The 26,584-nt window shown below is 43.3% G+C and overlaps 1 protein-coding gene across 12 annotated transcripts in view; it reads left to right on the top strand.

Moving 5' to 3' along the window:
- Positions 1-975: 975 nt before the first annotated feature.
- ripor3 (RIPOR family member 3) overlaps positions 976-26,584 on the top strand; it is a 318,751-nt gene continuing 293,142 nt past the window's right edge. For 4 of the 12 annotated variants that reach the window (XM_041203685.1, XM_041203690.1, XM_041203694.1 and 1 more), the window contains exon 1: positions 977-1,091. The gene's annotated coding sequence lies outside the window, so the exon portion shown is untranslated. Of the gene's footprint in view, positions 1,092-22,474; positions 22,562-26,584 lie in introns of those variants that run through there. The other 8 variants (XM_041203693.1, XM_041203687.1, XM_041203682.1 and 5 more) reach the window with 5 other exon arrangements.

Genomic DNA, 26,584 nt, shown 5'->3' with positions numbered 1-26,584 from the left:
GATTTGCAGGCTGTACCATGGGGACTGACCAGTGTGGGAAAGGCATCAGAGTCAGGGCTGAGGGAGTGATTGTGCAGATTAACAGTGAGTCCATGATGAAGCATTAATCCCTAACCATCAGCTGAATAAGAATAATCAAGGAGAAATTGCTCCTCGTCACATCTGTGTTTTGTACTTAAAAATAATTCCACTATATTAAACTTGTATGCCACAATTTGGTTATAGGAAGCTACATGAAAAATAGAAATTAATTGCCATTTTTAATATTGCTGTAATCCAGTTTTGGGCCAAACTTGATAAACATCAGCAAAATCCACATTACTAAGCATGTCAATAATTAAAGACAGAAGTCTATAAGAACAGACTGGCCTCACATTAAGTTATCTGAAACAATCTGGATCATTTACAGTTTTAACATTATCTGATTTTAATTAGAGAAATAAGATCAAAGAAAATAGAACAAGGTTTACTTAGACCGTTAACATTTTTAGCTCACAGGGTGTATTTGGCTTAGTTCAGCCAGACTAGGAAAGGATATAAATACTATATCAGTTATTCAGTTAAAAGGAACAGTGCAGAGCAGACTTGTATGTTAAATTTTACATTCAATAACAATATTATTCAAAACGTAATTTTACATCTCTGCAGATTGTGACAACAGTATCTTTATTTCGCCAGTCTCCAGTCTTCTTTTTTTCTGAACATGTGATTAACATTTGGTATAATTTAGAAAGAAAGCTGTTATTGTTTTGTTAGTTACTGCAAGTGGATGATATATTATTAAATGAAATCGCAGTGTGGAGATTTACCAGCGCCTTCAGTATGCTAAGAAATTTTATTAAATATCTAGATCAAGGAAGAAAATTCTATAACTGTACTAAGTTCATAGGTATGTAAACACACTTTCCTGCTGATGTAACTCTGGGCAGATAAATAAACTGAATAAACCTCAAGACGTGGAAACTGAGCTTTTAAGTCTTCCTGCAGAAAACTTAGGAGAAGTTGTTTGTGTCGGTCTGGAATGAACGTCATTTGATAATGGTCCCACCCTTTCATTTGCTTATTGTAAATGATACAAGATGTACATCAAGGTAATGTTATTTGTTTTCTATATTAATATGTTTCATTTAGTTGCTATATTATTTTTGAGGCCTGCAAAAATTTATTTTGCATCAAACCAAAAATAAAATACAAAGGGTGCATTTACAAAATTTTTCCATGATCATGTGCATTTTTGTATTTAAAATATACAGCACCGGAAATGAACAGAACATTTTTGTAGATGTTACGTGAAAGATTAAAAAATGGCAAATGAGTTTAGCTATTATAGAGGTCATATTTATTTATCAGACATGATGTTGGAAAAGTTTAAATGTAATTTCTTATTTATCTGATAAGGTTAAACTTAATGTTGATAACCATGCTGTGAAAGGTTTGTCAATGTTGTGAGACTTCACAACTAAATTCTTCTATATGTTGGTCATTGCGCCTGTGGTCAATTTAATAATTTGCTTGTTAAGTAAACAACTTGCTTGTATAGCTACCTCAGTGCACCACCCACAAATAAACAGTGAACTATATGGTTCTAAATTAGTCTGAATATTACTGAAAAAAGAGACATGCTATTGAAGCCTTTTGTTTTGCACTCATCAGGACAGCTACACAAGATAAACCAACAATAAAGGGAACAACAATTTATACTGTATGAGAAGAGAGTGCCAATTGGTTGGCAAGTGGACTTTGACTTGCAGTGGTGTTGCCATGAGAATGCAGTAGAGAGCAGTTAACTGCTAACTGTTAACTGCCAAGCTTTTCAAATTCAAATCAGGCAGATTGACTCTGATTAGTCAAGGCATCACCATGGAGAATGAACCAGGAAATGGTGATCCCCCAAGCTTTTGTTTAGTTGGAAAAGGTGTAACATATGGACATGTTCCTTCTGTCTGCAAAGGCATTGTGTGTGAATATTTGTGGCCTCTAGTATGCATAAGTAAGCCACACTGCGAGCCTGACTGATAATATTAAACTGGTTTTCAATGTAATTCTTAGCACAATCAGGATAGTTTAGCAAATGTTGTCCAATTGCGGAACCACATCTAATTTTGGACACTATGTTTTGAGTTTTGCAAGGACAGGCTGGTTGTGTACAGTCAGCACTTTGTCTGTTGAGAGCAGGTGAAGGGACATGCTGTTTGATATGATCCATCAGTCATTGGTATGTACAGCCTACATACCTGGCATCACATCGGCACAGAAGTTCATATACCACGTTACTTAGTTTTGTGAGAAGCGGAACATCTTTTTGGCTTGACGGCAGCACCCTGTTAGTGAAGAATACCACTTATGTTGCTTCTGCATAGCAATAGCATGCAATGTTGCTCAAATTCCTGAGACACCTTACTCTTCCAGGGTAATCTGAGGTAGACTGGGCACTTTTTGGGGCTGAAAGTGGCAGCCTTAGGCCACTCATGAATTTGCGTGATATACAGTGAACAATGATCTGATCAGGGTAGCCATTATCCCGCAGGTTGGCTTTGATGTGCCAGAAAGCTAACAGTTAACTATTCTTTGCTGCATTCTCCATGGCAGCATCTCTACCAATCAGAGGCCACTTGCTAACCAGTCAGCACTCTCTTCTTGTACTGTATAAATTGTTGTTCCCTTTACTGTTGGCTTATCTTGCGTAACTGTCCTGCTGAATGCAAAATGAAAAGCTTTGATGGCATGTCTATTTTTTCAGTAATACTCAAGTTCTGTACTACAAACTAATAGTTTGAATACATAATTAAGCTTGTACTTGATGTAATATGTATGCTTGCATTGATGAATTGATCTGAGACAAAAGGGCAAAGAAAAATTATTCAGCACCAAGATAAGGCTGGCCACAACTGATATCCAGCTTGCATGGACTCCTATTCAGTTAGCACCAAAACAGAAAGAAGCTGTGTTGCTTCCAGTGCTAGACAAGACTAAATTTTTGTGCCTTCAGCCACAACTGTGCAACCAAAATCTCAGATACTCCCTCCACCATTCCTTTTGTTCCACCAGCCATGGCACCATTAATAAGCAAAAAGATAACATGAGGTTGTAGAGTTATTATAATTAAAACAATTCTGATAACACAAGGAACCATGCATTGAAGTGTTTGCCGTTTACTGACATTTAGTTCTGTTTCAAAAATGATCTGATATAGCTTATAGTTATTATCCTTTTGTTTTGTACTTGAAAGGGCTCCACAGATAGCCTTATGCTAGACAGATCTATGAACAAGGGAAACTCATCAATCTCAAACCATTTTCTGTACCAGATTGCACTTGCTAATGATCTTTTTCCACTGACACAGCTTTCTTTGTCCTAGAATGGAAACAGGTAGTGTGCTAATTCTTGGCCAAGAAGCTAACTTGACTAAATTGGCATGCACAGGACAATCAAGGCCAACAGTTTTAATAGAATCTTCCCTTGGGCAGCTAGAGTGCTCATCAGTTTTAGGCAATAGGCCTCTAGAATTATGTAAATTGATGTTAGGATCTTGGTTATATTTTCAGAGGCAAGAATTTATATTTTCAGTTGACTATGTGCTAGACATGTTGTGTCCTTGGCTTAAAAAAAGCAAGATCAATGTGACAGCTGCTGACCGCACCAAAAATGGCCAAAAGATTTTCTGGGATTTATTTTTGTGGAACCAGGAGAAGCAAGAGATACAGGTATCTCCCATTCCAAAAATTATAACTGTTACGCATTTTTGCGTTTTGTGCTGTATATTCTCTCAGGATCAATATTATAAGTCCTCCTGTAAGAGGGCATTACTTCTTTCATGACAAGAACTGAAGATTTTACTACCTAAAGTCTAATTAAATGATAAACATTCATCAAGGATTATGGCATAAAACTATTGCTGCATATATTGACTCTTATACTTTCACATATGCTTCCACATATATCTGCCTACATAAAAATATTATAGGAAGACAAGGCACAATTTCAAACTCGCCAAGTGGTCTAGTTTACATAATATACTTGAATGAACAGATTATCACAGCTAGATTCATTAAATTCCTATGCTGATTTTTATAACAGCAAAATACTTCAAAGCTATTAAAATATAAATTTTGGAAGGAAGTTTGCATTGGACAATACCTTTTCAACAATTATACACAATAGAGAAATAAACCTGTGTTAAAATGTTGGAGATAAAGAGATCAACATCAATGAGGAATCACTGACCATTCTATGCCTGAGTAGATAGTATGTTTATCACTGGGAGTAAATTTTCATCTTTACTGCTGGGCAGTAATCTGTAGAGTAGAACCAATCCAATTTTCTTTCCATTCAAAGAATCATAGAATGATACCACACAGGAGGAGGCTATTTGGCCCATCATGCCTGTGCCAGCTCTTTGGTAGATCTATTCAATTAATCCCACTTCATCAATAAAATATCTCCAGGAAGAATGGGGATGGAGGGGGAGAGGGGTGTGGGATGGGGGGAGGGGGGAGGGGGGAGGGGGAGGGGGATGGGGAGTTTGGGGGAAGGGTAAGGGGTGGAGGTGGAGGGAGTGGGGAAACTATTAACTGAAAACATATCCATTTTGTACGGAAGAAAAAATAGAAGAGTGTGTTCAAAATATAACAAATATGCAATGAATTCAACAGGAAGTAAATCAGCTAAATAGTTGCACCATTCTGTGGTTTAAAATATTTACATAGTTATTTGAGACAGTAAATCAAAGCTTCAATAGTAGAGACGATAAAGGACTAAATGGCCCACAACTTCCATTCCCTGGTGTGTCATCACAAAGATGCGCTGGGAAGCAGCCCCCACCACTTGAAGTCCGTACGTAAGGATTGCATGGCAATTGCCTGGGAAGTTCAAACTTCCGCTGCACAATTGCCCTGCACTGAGAACTATCTGATACTGTGATTTAAATCGCAAACTTTGGATAGTTCCGAGTGTCTTAAAGTAATAGTTATTCAGAAAATGTACTGACCCCTGACCCCCCTGCCACGGGGCTCCCATAAATCCACCGAACCCCCACAAGATCCCCAATTACACTCTGGCAAACCCCGACTGCCGTCATCAACCACCAGCTACACCCCACCCCAACCACCCTCCCCACAACCTGAGTACATCCCCATCCCCCTGACTGCCGTCATGACCCCGCGACTATTTCCCCAATTCCCAACTGCCCTTCCCACCTCCCAACTGCACCCTCACCCACCCAACCGACTACCTCCCCACCCCCCCAACTTCCCTCCCTACCCCTGACTACACCCCCACTCCCTGACCGCCCTCCCCATCCCTGACTACCTCCCCACTTCCCTGATTGCCCTCCCCCGACTACACCCCCCAGACCCCGACTGCCCTCTCCACTGCCCAACTACCTCCCTACCCCCCCAACTGCCCTCCCTACCCCTGACTACACCCCCACTCCCCCAATTGCCCTCTCCACTCCACTCCCCACCCCCACCACCCAACTACCCACACCCCTCAGCTGACCTTCCCAAACCCGGACTACCCCAACACCTCCCCACTGACCATGCCCCCACTGACCACCCGAAAACCCCACTAACCATCTCCCCACTGACCAACCCCACCACCGACCACATGCACCATCCCCCGCCACTGACCACAACCCCAACTGATTGAGTACTGTGTAAGATTTTTTAAAAAGTAATTCATTCATAACCTTCTGTGTTGAAAAAAAAGTCATTTCATGGCAAGCTAATAAAAGAGTCAATCATCAAGACGCTTTACAGCCTAATAATGTTCCTCATTCCATGCTTCAAAACAAAATTATGGACTGGGGACAGGTTGTTGAATGTGCAAACATAAAACAAAATTTTGGAGTGGGGGTGATGGGATATTGAGTGTGTAAATACAATATTATTGAGAAAAAGCAATTTAGCAAGAGTATCAATAACATAATTACCCACATAAATCTGAGAAATATGGTCATAAGAAATGGGAGCAGAAGTAGGCCATCTGGCCCATCAAATCTGTGCTGCCACTTAATGGAAGAATTTTGCTGTAAGCGAGCAGGGGCGGGGCCCATTTGCCTATGTGTAAAATGACGTGCAGTGATGTTGGGCCGGCATCTCGACGTCACCATGCGTCATTTAGATTTTCAGTTTGGCAGGTGTACAGCCAAGTCGGCTGCGCGCCTGCCGAACTGTCAAAGGCCTATTAGGGCCATTTAAAACCTAATTAATTCAATTTAATGAGCTGCCCATCCAACCTTAAGGTTGGCAGGCAGGCAAAGAGCCCAGGTGGCTTTTGCGTTTTTCATGAAACCTCATCCATGGGTAGGATGAGGTTTCATGAAGTGTTTTAAAATGTAATTAAAATGTATACATTTATTTTTTGACATGTCCCAGCTCATGTGATAGTGTCACATGAGGGGACATGTTTTAAAAGTGTTAAAAACCTTTATTTAAAACTTTAGCACTGAAAAAAATCTCCCTGAGGCACCTCCATGCCCTAGGGAGATCTCTGCGCTCTTTCGCGATAGCCAAAAAGAGAAAAAGAAACTAGCCGCTCATTTTAATCCCACTTTCCAACATCTGGTCTGTACCTTTGCAGGTTACAGCACTTCAGATACAGATACTTCAGATGTTGTTGCATACAGAGTTAGAGGCCTGTTATTCAGATGTTGCTTACCACCCACCTTTCTAAATCTTATCAAGTCATTGAATCTTTTACAACATTGGACCCACATCCTCCTGGTCACTCGTCTACTGCTAACCTCTGTGGCCACCTCTGTTTAGGTCCTTTTGATGTACTTAGGCAGATTTCTTTTATCTGATGCCAAGAACAGCACCTCTCACCTCAGTGACTGCCTTGGTTAACACCTCAAGAGAGGCGTCGAAGAACTTTGGGGCCATCCATGGATACATGCCTATGCCAAATTTGGAGCTGTGTGAACCCTCCTGCGGCATCTCTTCAGCAAATGGTCAACCTAGTCATGGCTGCCACTCATCCTTTCAAAGGGCCCTCGGTTTCCATGTCCCACCTACAGGCTGCTCCCAGTGCCGCTAATTGGGAGACAATCTTGCCCCCAGACCAATTATGCAACCTGCATTTAAAAATCACTTTGTGTCACTGATGCTGACGCGAAGCAAGATTGAGACCTGGAAATGTTCAGGCATCAGGTTCCCAACCCTGGATTGAAAATCTAGTCCTTTGACTGTATAATAATGACAATCTAAATGGAATGTTGGGTGCAATTACAGATGTACTTTCTAATGGCCATGAATTTGTTAGCCTAAATATGTCTGAGTCCCTGCATAAAGGGTGATGTACCAATCTAGAAATGATACCAATATCATGTTTTTTTATCAAACATAAGTTATCTGTGGCATAAAGCTTTGTTTTATTAAAGACTATGCCATTGATAAATAGTCATGGTTAACAGTGAACATTTTATGCCTACCATCTGGCTATTTGGCTTCAATGGAAATGGTCAAATCAATGGAAGAATGTGCTGAACATCAGAAAACTGCTCCTTCTGTTTACCCTAGATTCTAGCTGCACTATTGTCATTTTAGATGCAATACCGTCAATATTCCAACTATGGACTCAACCAACTTTCTATGTGATTCTGCCAAAATTATTTAAGGCAAATACATAATGTATAATATCTTTGTTGAAACCTATCTTGAAAATTGTGCTCCCTGTGTAGAGTAACTAAAAAGCTTCTTGTTTCATCCAGTTTCATAGATTTTTGTCATTAGGGTTACCAGTTTTCTGGACACTTGTCTGACAGTGCAGAGTACAAGCATTAATTCTTGTAGTTCACAGCTAGCTTTCAGTAATACAATTATATTAAACAAATACAAAATTCAACCACAATAGGCAAGACAAAATACAATACAAAATACAGTTAATTTAGTACAAAAATATCACCCACTCCTTAGGAGCTCATTCTGTTCAGAAAATAAACAGATATTCTACAGAATGTGCTACATATTTCTATGTAAAAATTTAGAATGAAGATTAAGTTCAAGGACTTGAGAATGAAGTCAAGTTTGATAACAACTGTAACTCTCTTAGCTAGAACAATCCAACCCAATGAAGAAAAGACCATCGATAATTTTACAGGAAAGCAGAATGACATAATTATCTGCATCAAAAACAAAAATACCTGGAAAAACTCAGCAGGTCTGACAGCATCTGCGGAGAGGGATACAGTTACTGTTTCAAGTCCGAATGATGAAGAGTCATTCGGACCCGAAACATTAACTATATCCCTCTCTGCAGATGCTGTCAGACCTGTTGAGTTTTTCCAGGTATTTTTGTTTTTGTTCTAGATTCCCAGCATCCGCAGTATTTTGCTTTTATAATTATCTGCATGTCAGGCTTCACCAATAGAGACAGGAGACCTCTGATCAACTGACTGCCATAGATCCCACTGCATTTCTCATAAAATGGGAGCCTTCTTTAATGACAACAGTGAATTAATTCAAATATGACTATAATATTAACAGATTGTCATGTTTGGAGACTAGCAATGCCAATGAAAACACAAACCAGGACATTATAAAGAGAGGGATGCTTTGCAATGAAACAATGGCCTCTCTGCTGGATCTTCTGAGACAACTGTTGTTAATTTTGAATTGGTCATGATGCATTTCAGTCTATATTTAAGAACATGAAGAGTTGGATACACAACGTTAATTTACATCTACATACATTCTATCTGCAAAAGCTGTGAATAATAATATTATATCTCATCAGCGACAACTACAACTTGCATTTATATAGTGGCTATAAAATAGTAAAATGTCTCAAGGTGCTTCACATTGCTTGGCTGCCAATATTGGATATTGGGACTGAATTTAATGGCCCTGATGGTGGCTCAATTCATCAGCTAGAAAGCAGGTGGCAAAATAGTGATGGCCATTTTTGGAAGCTCAAACAGGATTAAATCTCAATTAGGTAGTTTACGGACTGGCGTCGGGGCTTCTGTGCCTCTATGGGCAAAGAGACCACCCTCAAGAGCTGCAGGCCAGTCAGAGGATACTGTAGGCCCCAAAGCAGCCACCATGAAAGAGATCTCAGAATTTAAGGGTTGGACTCGCAGGGGTCAGTAAGGCAGGCCCCGGCGAGTGGGGAGGATGGTTTTGGAGAGTGCAAGGTGGGCTCTTTCAGCAGGGGTGGCCCTTGCCACTGAGGTGGCCCTCTGTGGACCACAAGATACTTGATCAGTAAGGACTCCCGCCTCCAATCCATAACCGCACCCTGAAGATGCAGGGAGGCCACCAGTTTATGCTGGGTGGCTTCCCCATATGCCATATACTCTCCTCCCACACCAATCACTACTTGAATACTACTAAATGGCCTCAATTGATGTCTGAGTGGGAAGACCATCCTCAATCTCCCCACCCCTGACTTAATCAGGGCGGTTTGGGAAGGCAACATGCTCTCTGCCTCTCAACCTCCCTGCCGATTCTAAGGCCAGCATCAACCCCAGGCCCATGCCCCATCTTCGAGTCCACTCCCAGTGGGGTGGGGGATGGGTGGGGTTAAATTATGCCCATGGTGTTTTAGTGCTCAGATCCATCAGCTGCTATTGAGAGTCTATAGTAGATTCACCAGGATAATGCCACGGATAGGAAATCAAAGTTATGGTATAGGCCTGTAATAGTGGGACTATTTCCATTGCAGCAGAGAAGTTTTAGAGAAGATTTGATAGATGCATTAAAACAGTAATGGGGGTCTTGAGAGAGTGAATAGGGAAAGTTTTGTTTTGGTCTGGCTGACAAGAGGTCATCAAATGAAAATCATCACTCGACTGCCGGGTGCAGGAAGGTGGGATTAGAAAGGGCACCTGGGGGTCAACAGGCTGGCCTGAACAAGATGGGCTGAATGGCCTCCTTCTGTGCTGTAACTTTTCTATGGTTTCTATAAGAGAGTGAGCAGAGAAATTAGGATAAATTTACTTATACAAGGGGTTATTGGAGTTTAGAACATTTTCTCATTTAGGAATGGCTGAGGTGAAGAACATTGCAGGTGAGAATTTCATTACTGAAGCGCCTCCAGAGACTCCGTTGGAGTAACTGAGCGCACTTTTCCTGATAAGTGCTGCATCAGCAGTTGCTTCTGGCAGGGTTTATGTGGCCTGGCATCTTGTGAAAGGTATCCACAGAGGGTGGTAACCTGCATGCGTCAGAAGCAAGCTATTCAGCATTATCTTGACACTATACAGCCCTATCGGCTTATGTGATGTTCATCCACAAAATTTGGACCATGCATACCCACCTAACAAATTCACATGCCATTCACAGAAGATAAAGCATTCAGCTGCAGGATGGGCCCTGCATTGGAGTTACCTAAAATATCAGGCACCCACCTTGTTAGAAGAGCTCCTACTGTTGCAATGTGTCTGAAAGTACCCTGAAGTGTTTTTGTCGGTGTTGTGTTGAGTTCCTGGGTTTGATTGGGATTGTTTCTGCATACTCCCTGGGAGGGCAGAGATGTAGTTGACTGTCCACACAAAGGCTGCAACAAGTAGGGAGGCTTCAGTTGCAGTGCCTTCGGGTCTGAATCATGGAACAGAGGCTGTGAAGACGGCAAACTCTGCGTGATGCCCTCTGCCGAATTGGAGACAGATTACTCCATAGTTCTTGATAGTGACAGCAGACTATTTGTCAGGTCAATGCATCTTGGTGAGTGTGCCAATCAGGGTTCCCCTGTATGCTGCCCATTAAGGTCCTCATTGGGTCCTCTGCAGCAGACTCATCCATGATCTCACCCTGTGGTGAGCTGGCAAATTAATTATCCTTCATTCCTGGCTTGGCTGCAGCCTACTCAAGCTTGGTGACTCACCATATGATAAAGCTAACTCTATAATAGTTTATAAGCGCTGACAGCCAATGGCAAGGTGTACCATTAAGAGACCTGCACGATTTAAAAACTATGTATGTAATCAGGCGCAGAGATAGACTCGTAGAACAAACAAATGTGTTAATGCATGAAAGCAGCTGGTGTAAAGTGGGTAACTTGAGTAACTCACGGTTACACATGATCATACATGCAAATGTGTCTTCTGTTCGTTGGGAAAAGGGGGGTGTTTGAATCTTTTGTTTGTTATGAAAAGGGGAATGTTTGAGTTTTGAAATGCCATGAGACAGTCTCTCTGGAGGCTGCCATCTTGAGATCAGTTCAACAAAGACCTCTCACTGAGGAGACACTGATATAGCACTGCATTCTTTAAACACAAAACAACGACTAAGGCCTTCAATGTTGCCTGCATGACCCTGAAGCCCCCTCTGTGCCCTAGCACTCTATTTTGATTGTTTAGAATTGAAGCAATAATGTTCAGCTTTCCTTTAAGAAGGACTAACTGCCTTTTAGGGAAAAATATTTGAACTAGAGATAGATATATAGCTATGAGAAAAAAAAATACAGCTCAGTGAGAATAGTTTTGGATTTCTCAAGCAAAGAGCTGGCACAGATACAATTTGTGACTAGCCTGCCTCTATCCTGAAAATCTCTCAGGTTCCAAGGAAATTGAAATACAGTTAAACAAGAGACATTTTTCCTTCAAGCTATTTGGAATAAAGTTGCAAGTGAAGGCTGTAGTAATTTACCTTAAAAACACAAGTGTTCATTCTATTCTGGCACAGCACTGAATCTGGCTTCTGAAAAAATTTGAGTGTGTCCTCTTCTTGATAATGATTATTTCTTACAGTGAAAAAATTGTTTTTGTATCTATCTTTCTTCCATAAATTGTGACTCTAACCTGCAATGCTCAGTACATATATAATGAGAAATTTTATTAAGACCATTTTCCATCCATTTAAATTGTGCTCCAGATAAAGGACAATCAGAGAAGCAGCTGCCCACTTCACAGTTGCACCTTAAAGTAGCTTTTTAGATGAAAATTCTTGACTCTGACTCCTCAAAAGCACATGCAAGTCTAATGGTATTATCATTTTTGAACACTCTGTGCACTAAATTCAAATACAGGCTATGCTATGAAGGCCTACTTGGCTTTCCGAGGGCAGGCTGCACCGTTGAACTCTACCTGCACAACTTGGACAGCATTCTTCACAAAAATGGCTGAAAACAGCTGCATCCTCTGTATGCACCTGAACACATAGAATCGGTGCTATCCTGACATCATATAATCCAACCAGCTGATGGGACACCCAGATTCCAGATTTGGCAGTGCAGGTTCTGGTTATGTCTACATTGTTCATTCTTGATTAAAGAAGCCTAAACCATCAAGGTGGGCCCAGAGGTAACATTATTGAAAGGGCTAGGTACCTGATTGCAGGTAAATTACATTTTTGGAATTTCTTCTATTGTTAAGCGTCTAAAAATATATCCGGAATAATTTTGGATGTGTTTTAGTGAGTTACTGCATTTATCAGAGAATATTGTCACATCCTCCTAGGGATGGCAGTAGACAAACAGTACAACTGTGCTTCTGGATCTCCAGAATACCATGGAAATGGAACAGAGGCTGTGGACGGGGCAAATTCTGAGTTATGCCCTCTGCCAAGTTGATTTCAGACTCTGCCATGCTCTTTGACAATGACAGTAGGCTGTCTGGCAGGCCAGCCAATGCACCCTGGAGGCTGAATAATATGCCGCATTTCAGTGGGTGGGACTCGCACCAGGAGGTGGGTGAATTTTTGACTCCCAATCCTGCCGTTGCTGCACACCATATAAAATGGCTATTAGTCGATTGATGGCTTCAGGGTGGATCTTGATCTCACAACGTCAGAGGATTCATGTTAGCCGACCCAATCTGAGCAGGAAAGCAGGATGTCTGGCAACTGTAGTCGTTGGCCGTGACCTGGAAGGAGGTCATGGTCACTCATTTAAAGGGCCACCTGGCATGGGACAGTGTCAGGTGACCCTGCAAACGTGTAAAGGTAAAAGCCACAAGGAAGTGTTTTTTTTCCGAAAGATGGTCAGGCATTGTTTGAGATAAGTGTTATTATTCTGTAAATGTGTTACATTCTGGAGAGACTTTGAGATGAATGCCAGTGAACACAGGTGGCATTAAATCTGATCATGCATGTGATATTAAAATATTAAAATTCTTAAAATTGAGCAGCTTCTTAGTCCTAGCATATTTTCCTCCACAGAAGGCCAAGACAAGGGAGTGAGAGGCAGGGAAGAAGGGCCAGAACGCCCGTGTGTCTTGATGATGAATCCCTCCTCCAGGCTGTGTCCACCAGGTGTGACATCCTTATGCCAGCTGACAAAAGAGGAGACCTCCCTTCATAACCCGACCAGCCTACGAGGAGGTGGCCATGGAGGTCAGTAGTGCGGAGGTCATACCTCAAAACTGGAGGCAATACAGGAGGAGGCTGAATGACCTCTTATGATCGGCAAGGATGAGTAAATCCTCACTATGCGTATTATTGTGGAAGGAAGCTATAGGGAAGGCTCGAAAATACTGGAGCTTTATGAGTACCTCTGAGGTCTAAGGCAACACTATGCACCAATGTCACTGTTCATGGCCCTGATGCCTCTGTGGAGGTGTCATTTTGGCTCCAGCGTGGGGGGTGGAGTATGATCTGGAGATTGAATCTGAGTCAATGACTCGTAATCAGTCTTGGATGTCTCAACACTCAAGAAGCTTGACACCGGCTAGGACAAAGCAGCCCGCTTGATTGGCACCACATCTACAAACATTCACCCACCCCCCCACCACCAATGCACAGCAGCAGCAGCATGTACCATCTACAAGATGCACAGCAGGAATTCACCAAGGCTCCTTCAACAGCGCCTTCCAAACCCATGACCACTACCATCTAGAAGGGCAAGGGCAGCAGATAGATGGGAATGCCACCACCTAGAAGTTCCTCTCCAAGCCACTCACCATCCTAACTTGGAAATATATCGCCATTCCTTCACTGTCGCTGGGTCAAAATCCTGGAACTCCCTTCCTAATAGCACTGTGGGTGTACCTACGCCACAGGGACTGCAGTGGTTCAAGAAGCAGCTCACCATCACCTTCTCAAGGGCAACTAGGGATGGACAATAAATGCTAGCCCAGCCAGCAAAGCCCACATCCCACGTATGAAGCTTACAGAATACTGAAAGGCCTGGATAGGGTGGATGTGGGGAAGATGTTTCCATTATTAGGAGAGACTAGGACCCGAGGGCGCAGCCTCAAAGTAAAGGGAAGACCTTTTAGAACAGAGATGAGGAGAAACTTCTTTAGCCAGAGAGTGGTGAATCTATAGAATTCATTGCCACAGGAGGCTGTGGAGGCCAGGTCATTGAGTGTATTTAAAACCAAGATAGATAGGTTCCTGATTGGTAAGGGGATCAAAGGTTATGGGGAGAAGGCAGGAGAATGGGGTTGAGAAACTTATCAACCATGATTGAATGGCAGAGCAGACTCGATGGGCTGAATGGCCTAATTTCTGCTCCTATGTCTTATGGTCTTATGGAATGAATAAAAAAAAAAGATAATGAGCCTCTGGAGTCAGCCATGAGTGGCAGATGCTGGATGTTCAATGCAAGGTGATTTGGCGGATATACCAGAGGGGTTGCATGCTCTGGCCTGGACTGTGGAGGTGTCCATTTAGGCCATGTGTACTGTGATCCCCCACTCTTCAGAGTGCCAACCTTGGACAGACTAGTGATTGTCCTGGAGGGCAAACTCATCATATTGCTGATGCAATTGTGGGTATGCACTGTGACCTACACACTATCACCCTGTTTCCTGCTCAGAGCGACAGGGGGACTGGGAGCTTGGACATTGAGCCAACTCCTGGGGTCTCACAGGAGGGCATGGAGGGCCTATTGGTAATTTTGGCAGAGGATGAGTAGCTGTTGATACCATCTGGAAGCACCTCTCAGGGTACATATGATGGGGGCAGCCTCTTCAATGCCCATCGCCATTGGCATAGTTGTCCCCGATTGCCAGGGCGACAGAAGCTACTCCCATGACTGTGCAGGTGTCTTCTAATGTGGCGGGGCCCTCAAGGTCTCACCGCATAGAGGATGTCTGTCAAAGTCATCCAGGGCAAAGGGACAAGCAAATCAGCAGCCTCTCTCCAGTGCAGCAGCAAGCAAGAGGGCGCACTGCGCCAGAGCACAAGGAAAAGAATAAAGAAAACGTCACACTGGTGGCAAAGTGCATCACATGGGTGCATTTTGTAGATGTGATTGTGAGATGTGCCATAGGCAAGATGTTAATAATTCTCTATTCTTCATGCAGAGGTTAATTTTATCTATAAGCACTCTAAAAAATGTATTGGGAAAACATTGTTGACTTGTCAATAGTGAATCTTGGTCAAGATGCAACAATGCCTACAGAATCAAAATGGTGAGTATGATGACAGAACATGTCAGTGAGCTCACATTCCCGATGTAATGACATTGAGACACAGGCAGTACACACATCCCTGAGGTCGAGTATTCCTGACCTTTGGAACCTCTGTCTAATCAAGGCATCCCTTGTGTCATGGCCATCCATGCACTCACATGCAGGACCTCGCACCTCTCTGTTGGGGTGTTCCTTCACCTCCTCTTTGCCCTCATCATCAGAACAATGCTCGCTTTCTAGGGTCTCCTCTTCCTCCTGGCATCCTCTCTCTCTGAATGGCAAGATTATGAAGACTGCAGCACACAACAACCATCAGTAACACCCTGGATGGTGTCTACTGCAACACTCCTCCTGATCTATTCAGGCATCGGAACCTCATCTTTAGCAGCCCAGTTGGCTACTTGACTATGGCCCTGGTGGTTCCGTGGCTGTCATAATAGCTCCTCTCTGCATCTGATCTAGGAGCCCTCACTGACATCATGAGCCATCTCTTCAAATGGTGACCCTTGTCATCCAGAAGCCAATTATTCAGAGCATCAGGCCCATTGAATAAGCGTGGCACCTGGCAGTTCCGGAGAATGTACGAGCCATGGCTGCTACCCAGGTACCTTGCGTATACCGACATAATTTGTCTATTGTGGTCACAGACCAACTGGACATTTAAGGAGTGATAGCCCGTCTGTTAATGAATGTAGATCGCCAGCCTACTGGAGCCTTTATGGTGACGCGAGTGCAGCCTATTTCTGCTGGCACCCTTGGGAAACCTACAATTGCCGCAAAGCCTCTGGCTCAATCTAGTTGACTGTGGCGGTCAATTGAAAATGCAATGTACTGACCTGCCCTTCAGGATAATGCAACTGTAAAGACCTTAATGCATTGGTGTGCAGCAGGCTGCGTTATGCCACTGAGGTCTTCAAAGACAGCCTGAAAGGATCCAGCGGCAAAGAAATTCAGCGCAACAGTCACCTCCACAGCCACTGGCATTGGGTAATTATGAACGCAGATGGAAGCTATCTCACAGAGAGAGGTAACTGTGGCTCTGCAGAGGCACTGTGTCTCAGACATCTGAAGGTAGCTCGTTCTCTGCCTATACACTCAATTGGCAACATAAGTCCTTCTGCACCTCTGTTGCTGCAGCATTATGCCTACATCAGCTTCTTGCTCCAGCGCAGGTCTGCCACCCTCATGCACCACTAGTGCATCACCATACCTGCCCTTCTTCGTCTTTTTCTCAATCTCCTCCTCCTCCCACAGAGACCACCATGTTTTCACTACCAACAAGGCTGAGGTACAGTTGAGGATCTAAATTTACCTTTCTGCAGAAAAAAATGATGCCTCAAAACAGCAAACGTATCCCCTGGAAACACAGCTTTCAATATCAAATACACAGCACTCACAATGGCCTGAACTGCTGAGGCCAAACTGCAGACCCAGCTAGTGACTTTTAAGCCAACCTTACAATCTTTCTGTGAAAAAAACAATATCCCCACCTGGCATGAGTCAGGACCTCTAAGCGTTTTATTGCTCCCTGCATGTTTTATTCCAGTCAGTTGTGAAATTAACAATTTTAAATAAGCAATTTAATTGAATTTGAATAAGGTTGGTAGGCTCCTGATTTCTAGGCCCGCCTGCCTACCATATTATTGCGAGTGTGCATGGTGAGCTCGGGAATGTGACCCGATGTCATCGCGCATGATAATATGTCGGCGAAGGTGTGATACAGGCCCGTTTTTGCCGCATATTATTCTGCCCAAAATTTCAGTGTGCATGCCCATTCAGTGCTCTCAATGAGGTCCTTAATTGAGTCCCCTTCAACTATACACAGGCAAATGAACTGTCTTTACACCCTGGTCTGGTTGCAGCCCACTTGTGTTTAGTAACGCGCAATGTGCTGATTCCAACTCTATACCAGCCTCCAGGCAAATGCAGCCCCAGTGGCTGAGTTGGTGACTGCAAATGCCATATCAAGTGACATGCTAGGTGGAATCATCCCAGGTTTGCACAAAATGCGGGAACGGGTGGGAAAAAAGTCGTTTTACCCAGCCACAACGACGGGCTTTCATACCGAATCATCCTGTTTCCGGTGCTTCCTGCCTCATTAATAATGCATTCACAGGGCACACACCGGATTGCTGGCAGTCAGGCTTGGATTTGCCCACCCCGTCGTGACCTCAGCACTTCCTCGCTTTGGGTGCCATATTTAAAGCGTACCAGAGCACCGCCTACTTCATGTTTACAGACCAGGGCTGCTCCAGGCGACAGATGTCCCCGAAAGCAAAGAAGGTGGCAGTCCCCATATTTAGTGATGCCTCTCTGGCGCACCTGTTGGACACAATGGAAGGCTGCCATGATGTTCTCTACCCCACTTTGGCCACAGGAGGTCCGTCAGAGTCACCAATCCAGCCTGGGAGGTGGTGGTAGCGGCAGTCAGTACCACCGGAGCACAGAGGAGGTCAGCCATCCAGTGCAGGAAGAGGATGAACGCTCTCATGCATTCCGCCAGGGTAAGTCATCCACCTCATCACTCTCAACTCTCACACTCACAAACCCATCACACATCCACAGGGATCTCACACCTCAAGGGACAATACCACTAACTCTCACACGCACCCTCACATCACCATCAGGCTCATATACTCTGGAGCTTGCATCCTCATCCCGTCCATGTCTCTGCTCACCACACAAACATTCCATGCAGTGCCATGCGTCCTGCTCACACTCTCTCCATCTCCAAACTGGCTCACAACAGCAGGGAGAGGACCCAGACTGGGGCTGGAGTAGCCCACATTAGGCCCCTCACTCACTTTGAGGAATGTGCCATCGCACTGACTGGTGACGTGACTGCGCCAATGGTGACGTCGATGGTGAACCATATGAGGATCCTGCACCACATCATCCCTCTCTCAACACAGCTATGTGTGCTCTCTTGCCTGCTTTTGACTCTGTTGCCATGCATTAATTATCTCTACTTCAGTTCACAGGGAGCTCTGCCAAGCGACTGACACCCTCAGCTAGCCAGTCCCTCAGCTCCATCTATGTCCTCACCTCCAACCAAGAGGACACCCCCTCCATTGAAGAGCTGGACATAAGCAGCCTGGAACCCATCATAGTACTTAGCCACACCCTCCACCAGCACAGACATACACCTCGGTGAGACCTAGATCAAGGGCTGGCTCAGGTTTGCAATCTGGTGGTCACTGCACGGACACATGTCAGCAGCAAGGGGGGCAAGTTCAGCCGAGCTCCTGGCACTCAGAGGACTGCTAGGAAAAAGGAATCCTGGAGAGTCAGCAGAAGGTGAGGGAACAACACGCAGAGCTGTTAGAAGGCCTCAACAGAGTTGCGCGCAAGTCAGAGGAGTGCGTCTGCCTGCTTTCTGATGAAGTGGTGCCCACATGTTCATGCATGGAGAATGGCAGATGCCATGGAGACCATGGCCCAGCAGAATGCAGACCTACCCTCTTTCATGGTAGCCATGGGTGAGTCCCTGCAGTGGCAACATGAGAGGGAAGTGGGGCACCTTGACGTCCGTCCAGGTGCTCCTTCTCCTTTAGGAGTCAGGCCAGGGCCCTTGAGCACTTGAAGGGAGGAGGACACCCCTGGGTCATCCACTCAGTAACCTCAGAGGTTGTCCTTTCCCTCCAAGTCCACTTTGCCTGGGACCCCCTCATCTCATCCTCTGTCACCGCCTAGAAAAGTTGCGAAATGCTGATCACAAGTGTGAGTGAACACATTTGTCACTTTATAATCTGAAAATATATTCACTTTCACTGAATAATGTGTAATGTTGTCTTTCAGCTTCATTGGCAGGCTTCAAGGGTCCTCCCATTGCATCTCCCCCCCCGCTAACAGTTCAGCTACACGCAGCCAGGCTACAAGTGGGTCTAGAGGGAGAAGTGTGTGTGTGTGTGGCAGAGCCTTTTGGAGCTTCTTGCAAGCACTCTCCCATGCACATGGTACCTTCATCCATCACACTCACCTCACTGTCCTGAGCATTTTCAATGCTGCCTATTGGGGTTCTCTTTCAGTTGTCCAGCTGAGCCAACCTGCATCTCCGCCCATACACTGATCGCACTCCCATGCAGCACCTGTGCCTGTCCAACATGAGGGTCTATTCACTTTCGATTTTGAGAATGATGGTCGTAGTCAGACTTTTGCTCAACTATCCTATCCTTTCCCCTCGCCCAGTCACCCATGTCCTATCAACCATCACTGTTTACCTCCCATGCCATCACTTTCCACCTCCCCACTGTCACTTACCAACCCAAACCCTTTTATTTCCAGGTGAAACTGCACGTCTCCTACCTTCCCTCCTCCCCCTGGACTCCTTTCACTCTGGACTCCCTACCCAGCCCTCCCAACCTCAACCTCACCACTCCTGATGCCTTCATTCCCCCTTCCCAACATCATTCCTTCCTCCCCCCGCTCCCTGGTACACCTTCCTCTCCCAGTTAAACCTAGACATTCCGCTCCCACCATCCTCCCTCTGGTACATTCTCGTCTCCCACTCACAGCTGGATCTTCCTCTCCCCGCCTCACCGGTCATCTGTAGCAGATGATGACCAAGACCATGATGTTCTGCAGCAGACCAGAGACATCAACGGAGACCTCCCACCTTCTGTGAGCTGCTTTTCAGCAGAGCCATGTCAAAGAGACTCCATCCAGCATGTGATGCATGTGTTCCTCCAGGGTCCGGTAGCGGTAGGGCTTCAGCATCTTCTGCTGCTCGGACGTCCACGATCTGCGTAAGGCCCTAACGGTTAGACCCGACTTCTGCATGTCACACTTGTCCAGACATTTTCCCACTGGCATAACGGAAAATCTGGTGTTGGGGGGACGATTCTGATTGGGCCTTACTTTACATCCCATTAGCAGAATGCAAAGTGGGTTCACGCCAGCCTCCAGCGGAATTGGCGTTCTGCCAAGGCGGACACCATTGGATGATACCACTGTGCTTTCACACCGGCTTTCACACCGATTTTTAGTCTTCTCGCCATATTGTCCCTTCCTGCCTGCCATGACGACTGATGTCAATGGAGCCAGAAAATTCCAGCTGATGTCCTAATCAATACTTTTTTTTTTCTTTCGTTTCTCTTCTTGGGACTGCTGTGGCTGGGCAGGCAGCAATTCTTGGGTGTTAGAAAGATGGAGCTCAGAAGAAGTTTATCTGATGTTGGGGTGGGAAGCACAAGATCCATGGCCACACAATCAGCAGCTTGCTCATCAGGCCAAATAGGAGGATGGCAATGTGCTGTCTGTTAAGAAGGGGCATAAGGCAGGGACATAATGTCATCCTCAATATTCTCAGTGACATTGAATACTACAGGCCATATTGTAGTCAGCATCATGATGTGTCCTCTGCCGGGCTCAAGTAACCTGAGTGTTCTTGTCACCTGCCGGTTCTGCTCAGCTTCATTTTGTCCTATCAATGTTGCTGGGGCCTTCTACTGTTTACTGTTGCTGGCAGCGTCAAGGAGCTGAAACAGTGTTGAAGGCACACTAGCTCACACCATAATCTTTTAGATGAGGTGAGTACATGAATTTTGTGTCTTCCCCATGTTGATCTGAAGAGTTGTGAGCTGGCTGAGAATCCAGAATACCGAGGCAGATGAATTTCTGGCCCTTTATTCTTAAAGTTTCTTTTAAGGGTCTAATAGATGTTGTTTTTCCCTCCAAATTTCTGAAGCAATTTCCTGGAAGCACTGACTGAGGTATAGTCTCACAGGTGTCATCAGACCTCAGATACCTTACCTAGAGTTGTCAAAGACATTCCAGAAATTAAAGATTCATCTCCAGGACACTTTTGCAAGTAGCCTGAAGGAACATCATAAGGACATTAAAAAGTTTGTTGGAGTGACTTTCTCGTATATGCAGCACCTGATATTTCGTTTCATTGCAATCAATGGATTTAAATATCAGATGCTGTGTATATGGGTGGCTGATCTGATACCACCCATTTTGCACCACCACTGGGTTGAATTTCTATTCCTTTACGTTTTATTCTCATTTTCTTTGAACAATTTAGTATATAAAAATATTGGAGATAGGAAAGATATTGGAGATGAGACAGTGAAGAATCATTTAATTGGGTAACAATTGGTATGAAATATCAGTGGGCCATAAGGATAGGTATGATGCGCAATCAGTGATGGAGGCTTGGGGGTGAAGTGGTTAGAGGCAGGAGGTCATGTGATGAAGCCTCCAGGATAACGTCTAACCAGAATATGCAACTCTAAGACCAAATGGTTCGTCTTCATGTAAAATGATAAACAGTGAATATTAGGAGATTAAGCAACTGTGATAGCAATCACAACCAAGCCCTTTCCCACAAAAACTAGATAACAGTCAGAAATGGTAATCCGCTTTAACCAAGAGACACAAAGAACATTTATAATTCTTACTGCTGCCTCAAATGAACTCAACCTGGCACTGTCAGCTCGATACACCAGTTCATTGCAGTAGGGGAAAGCTAACCCTAACTTTATGACAAGAACTTGTTTGGAAAACGCTATGGGGATAATTTTGGCAACTGAGGCTCTCTAGTGAGTGCAGCAGCAATATCATGGATACAACCCTGTAGTGGCTATTTTCTAAAGTGTGCTCACTGTTAACAAGACTCTGCACTTGAAGTAAAACCTCACACTATTACCCACAACATTCCCATAACAGATATATATTTAAAGAATAGTGTCCAAAATACTGAATTCCAGATATCCAAACAGACAGCACCAGAACAAATCAGTAGGATATATTTTTACATATATGCATATACTTCTAAAGTCTATTGAAGAGTAATGTTTGCTGTAATTGTAATGATTTTCCTGAGCATCCCAGGTAAAAGAGAAAAATATAAGAACCAGTTAAAAATAAAAACAGATGTTTGATTAATGGCACGCAGCTGATAGCATACTGGAAACATTATACAGACTCAGCAGACTGTTAATTTAAGAACTTTAACAGTTCCAGAGTTAGCTCAACTACACTGCAGGAAATAGGTGAAAAAATAGAGCTTATACTCCATTCTGTACAGTAACAGAAGGTTGAAACGGCAGCAGACCAGAAAGTTTACGTTTGTTAACAACTTTATAGTTGCTTCTTGGAATTTTTGTTTTTGATAACATTACTGATTACCACTCCTAAGATAAGCTTCTATCAGTAGCATGCATATTGCTGCCTTACGTAGTTCTTGCAAACAGTATGAAAAAAACTACAGTGCATAAGTCATATGTGACCTCAGAAGCAATTGACACAAGACATTATACCGAGGTGAGCACAGCAATTTTTAAAAAATGTGTCAAGAAGTGTAAATAGCTTGTACATGAGACCTGTAAATTCTGTTTGGATGACAATTATTACTGTCTCAGTAACAGTTACTACACATTTATAACAATTGTTACTTTCTGTTTGGAAAAGAGGCTGGATTAATTGTGACATGAAACACTTTCTCAGGGCAGAGTTTGACTGCAACCAATGATTGTTTCATAGACTTGCACTCTAAATATCATTCAGCTCTTGAAGCTAGCCTGTACATTTTAGCTGCAGTATTTTATTCCACAAAATGCTTCCTGAAAACTTCAAATGCATTCTTTTTTTTAACACAGCTGGTTATGATGATCTGCATAGCTCTTTTAAAGACCCAGCAGACACAGTGGGTAGAATGGTCTCATATCCTGAAAGTTTTTATTATTCTAGGATTCTTTTCACTTGGTACTGTAAAATACTTATGACATTCCCAACACGTGTATGGACTTTTGTGATGGTGTTAATTTATGTTACTCCTTTACAGTACACTTGCAGCATAAAAGTTAATAATAATTTATGCAGTACTCTGCACAGCACATTTATTCACTGTATTTAATCAGTAAAGGAGATGTGTGCCATTTATATCACTGCTAACCAGTATCCTTCTGAAATAGAAGATTAATATCAGTTCATTGGTCGCCAATATTGCTTACCCTGCTCTCAAATATCAGCTCCTCTGTTTTGGTGTGGATACAACTTACTCAGCAAAACATCACAAGGTGATAATAAAACCTACACCAACATTCACTACCAGATGTATGCAAATTGCTACTTTCTACCGTGTTTATTGTAGATTAGTAAAGCAACCCCATGATAACATAAAATAAATGGAACTTTTTTTATAATCTCTATGCTTTTAGGATGACTTTTTAACTAATAAAAGTAATTTGCCTCAGTTATAACATTGAGTGGGGTTTTCTGGCCCCACCCACCATCGGGATTGTCTGGACCCAGCGAAAGTCAACGGACTTGTGGCAGGGCCGCCGCATCCCCCGTGGCGAAAATCCCAGCCATTGTATCATTATATTGGCTTAGCTAAGATTATCCTTGTCAGAGTTTTGATCAATCCAAAGAGCTTTTGCGTTTAGTTCATGTTGCATTGTGTATTGGAGAACCTATGATGGCTTGTGGGGAACAGTTGAGAACGCTTCAGAATTTTGTCACCGTACAAGGCTCAGTTCATTTAGTCTTCAGTGTAACATGATGCTGCACTAGAAACTAAATGTCCTGAGGACAGGAAAGACACTATATCAATGCAGGTACTTTATTTTCTTCCATGATGCTTAAAACTGTTAGCTTTTGCGACAGTGAAAGGATTTGTGACACGAAAATTATATAATAATAAGAAAGGCAAAAGTTTGTTGCTGTTATGATTGCATGATTCAGTTAACCTTATAAACTCTGAGAGGACAGGTTTTGCGATTTACAACATCAGCTGAACCACATGTTTATGTAACCTGGCTTATAACTTCCACTTAATACTCTTCAGGGATAATTAATTTTAATGAACAGAACACCATTGCAAACAGTTTCACGTTATACTGAAGACTATATGAACAGTGCTTTGTATGGTGACAAAATTCTGAAGCATTCTCAACTGTTCCCCTCAAGCTATCATAGGTTCTTCATTACACAGTGCAACATGAACTAAACACAAAAGTTCTTTGGATTGATCAAAATTATGACAAGGATAATCTTAGCTAATCATACCAGTCAGGTGGGCTGACAACCATGGCACAATTCCTGATCTGGTCCCTCATTACATTGATCTCTGCTTAGGGGCATTACATTGATACACACCTAGTAATCTAGTTCACCTGCTTTACCTCATGCTAAACAATGCATTGTGTTACAAAATGTATATTGCAAAGCAGTTTGTTGTAAGAGTTTGTTTGGTGTCTCACTAAGTGGTCTGGAAGCTTGTATGGTTGACTAATAAATGTTTATTGGTAACACAAAACCAAATACATCTCCAAGGTATAGTGCTGACTAGGTACAAATCTATGCTGGCTTCTGCTAGAGTCTCCATACAACTCTGTCTCCTGCCTACTGTCATGTGTCTCTCTACATCATTCTGTGGGCAGTACTGTTCTCTACTCCCAAATTAACCCTTGCTATGCTGAACACCCTTATACTACTCCTCTTCCCCAAGTCTTTATCCAACACATTTACAGTACAATCTTTCTTCACGTGCCATCCCTTCTCCTCAAGTCTCTGACTAACAAGTTCAGATGGCCTGGAGGCTTGACAATTCTTCCAGATCTCATGTTTGGAGGAGTGGTAAGCTCAGTTGCTTTGGGCAAGCTTCGTTGGCTTGGAATTGAAATCTTCGTATTTCATGTTTCTGGCACATGGTTGTCTCCATCTGATTCGCTTAAATGTATAGTAGGAGGTTCGCCTCGAGGGATGAAGAGGAGGCTCCTCCTGTTCCAGCATCATCTTGCTGCTGTGTGCGTCTACTATAAATTGCAGTTTCGTTGCCATGGTGTTCCCAGGTTATGTAACAGCAACTGTTGGAGCCTGAGGTTGAGGCTCATCATTCTGTTGCTGGTCATCAGGTGTCCTTTCGCTCAAAGTAAGGTGGTACTTATCTGAAGATTTGGCTGGTCTGACCAAAGAGGAGTTTCTGCCACTGCAAAGGAGTTGGACAAACCATATCTGCAAAAAGTGAAGACAATTTAGGGCTGAAGTCCCAGTCAAAAGTCTCACACTAGCGGACCTCTCGGGAACTTGTAGTTCATGTAGTTGACGACAGAGGTTGTTTTGATGCCTTCTGCCATTTTGAGGAGGTTAAGGGCATCCCTGCTTAAGTGTGAAAAGGATTGGTTTTGGATGATGTACAAAATTTTGAATAATTGTTTGTGGCCTTACCTGAATGGGTCTAGGGTCATGCCTAACACCGGAAGTCAGATTCCTCCAGAGCCAAAGAATGGTCTGACTGTTGTTTGTAGTCAGAGGTCTTTCAGCCACCATTCCTTATCCAAGAGGACTATAACACAAGCTTCCATGTCTAGTTTGAAATTAGCAAGGTGACCATTTACAGAGATATCAGCATTCCAAAAGGAGAATCTGGGATCCTTGATCTCACCCAAGAAGCATGCTTGGACTTCTTCCTGGTATGGTACCTCAATCTTGTGGACCATTTTGGGATCCTCCACTTATCTTGATGCCTTAGACTTGCACAGTTTTCCAAAGCACGCAGCCAGTTGCAGTAGGAACACTGCTTAGAATTGCTGGACATTGCTCTTGCCTGTGAGGTTTTTGGTTCCACAGCGCCTGCATTGTCTCCCACCATCTGTTTGGGTATTGTCTTCCCTGTCCTTTTGTTACTTTATGAGCTGGACAGTTGGGGTTGCTCTATACTATGGCTTAACCTCGCCACGTAAAATGGACCTATGTTGTTGGCGAATTTCAGACTGCCTGACTATTTGGATGGCCTCTTTTGAGACATATCTTCTTTTGCCTGTAGTATTTCTGAAAGGGCATGATCAGCCGTTTCAACTATTATTTGGTCTTGTATGAGCTCTGACTTTAATGTCACTATAGTCATAGCCTTCAGCTAATCTGTATAATTTGTTTATGAAAAAGTCAATAGATTCTCCAGGCTGTTGGACTTGCTTGTTGAACTTTGCTTGTTCTAATATTTTATTATTTCTTAAATTAAAGTAGGTAATGAAGGATTTCAGAACATCTTCAAACTTACATGAAGATTAATTTATTCCTTGCCTCAATGATGCCACCTGCTATCAGACATACTGACTACAATAGTGTATTCACTTGTTCAGCTTCTGTCTTCTTATGTAACCCTGAAGCTATCATGTATCCTGAAAATCTTTTTCACCAATGTCCCCAATTCTGCACCTGGTCTGCCCTAGTGTGAGACTAAATTGAACTGGTAGAGTTGATTTATTATCCATGGTTGCTTTTCAGCTCAGGGGAGTACAGCTTTAAATGCTGTTTCACTATTAAAGATAGTGCTGCAGTGAC

The sequence above is a fragment of the Carcharodon carcharias genome, chromosome 14 (assembly GCF_017639515.1).
Source record: "Carcharodon carcharias isolate sCarCar2 chromosome 14, sCarCar2.pri, whole genome shotgun sequence".
Taxonomy (NCBI): domain Eukaryota; kingdom Metazoa; phylum Chordata; class Chondrichthyes; order Lamniformes; family Lamnidae; genus Carcharodon; species Carcharodon carcharias.
Note: the sequence above shows the minus strand (reverse complement) of the source record. Positions and strands in the feature narration are given on the sequence as shown.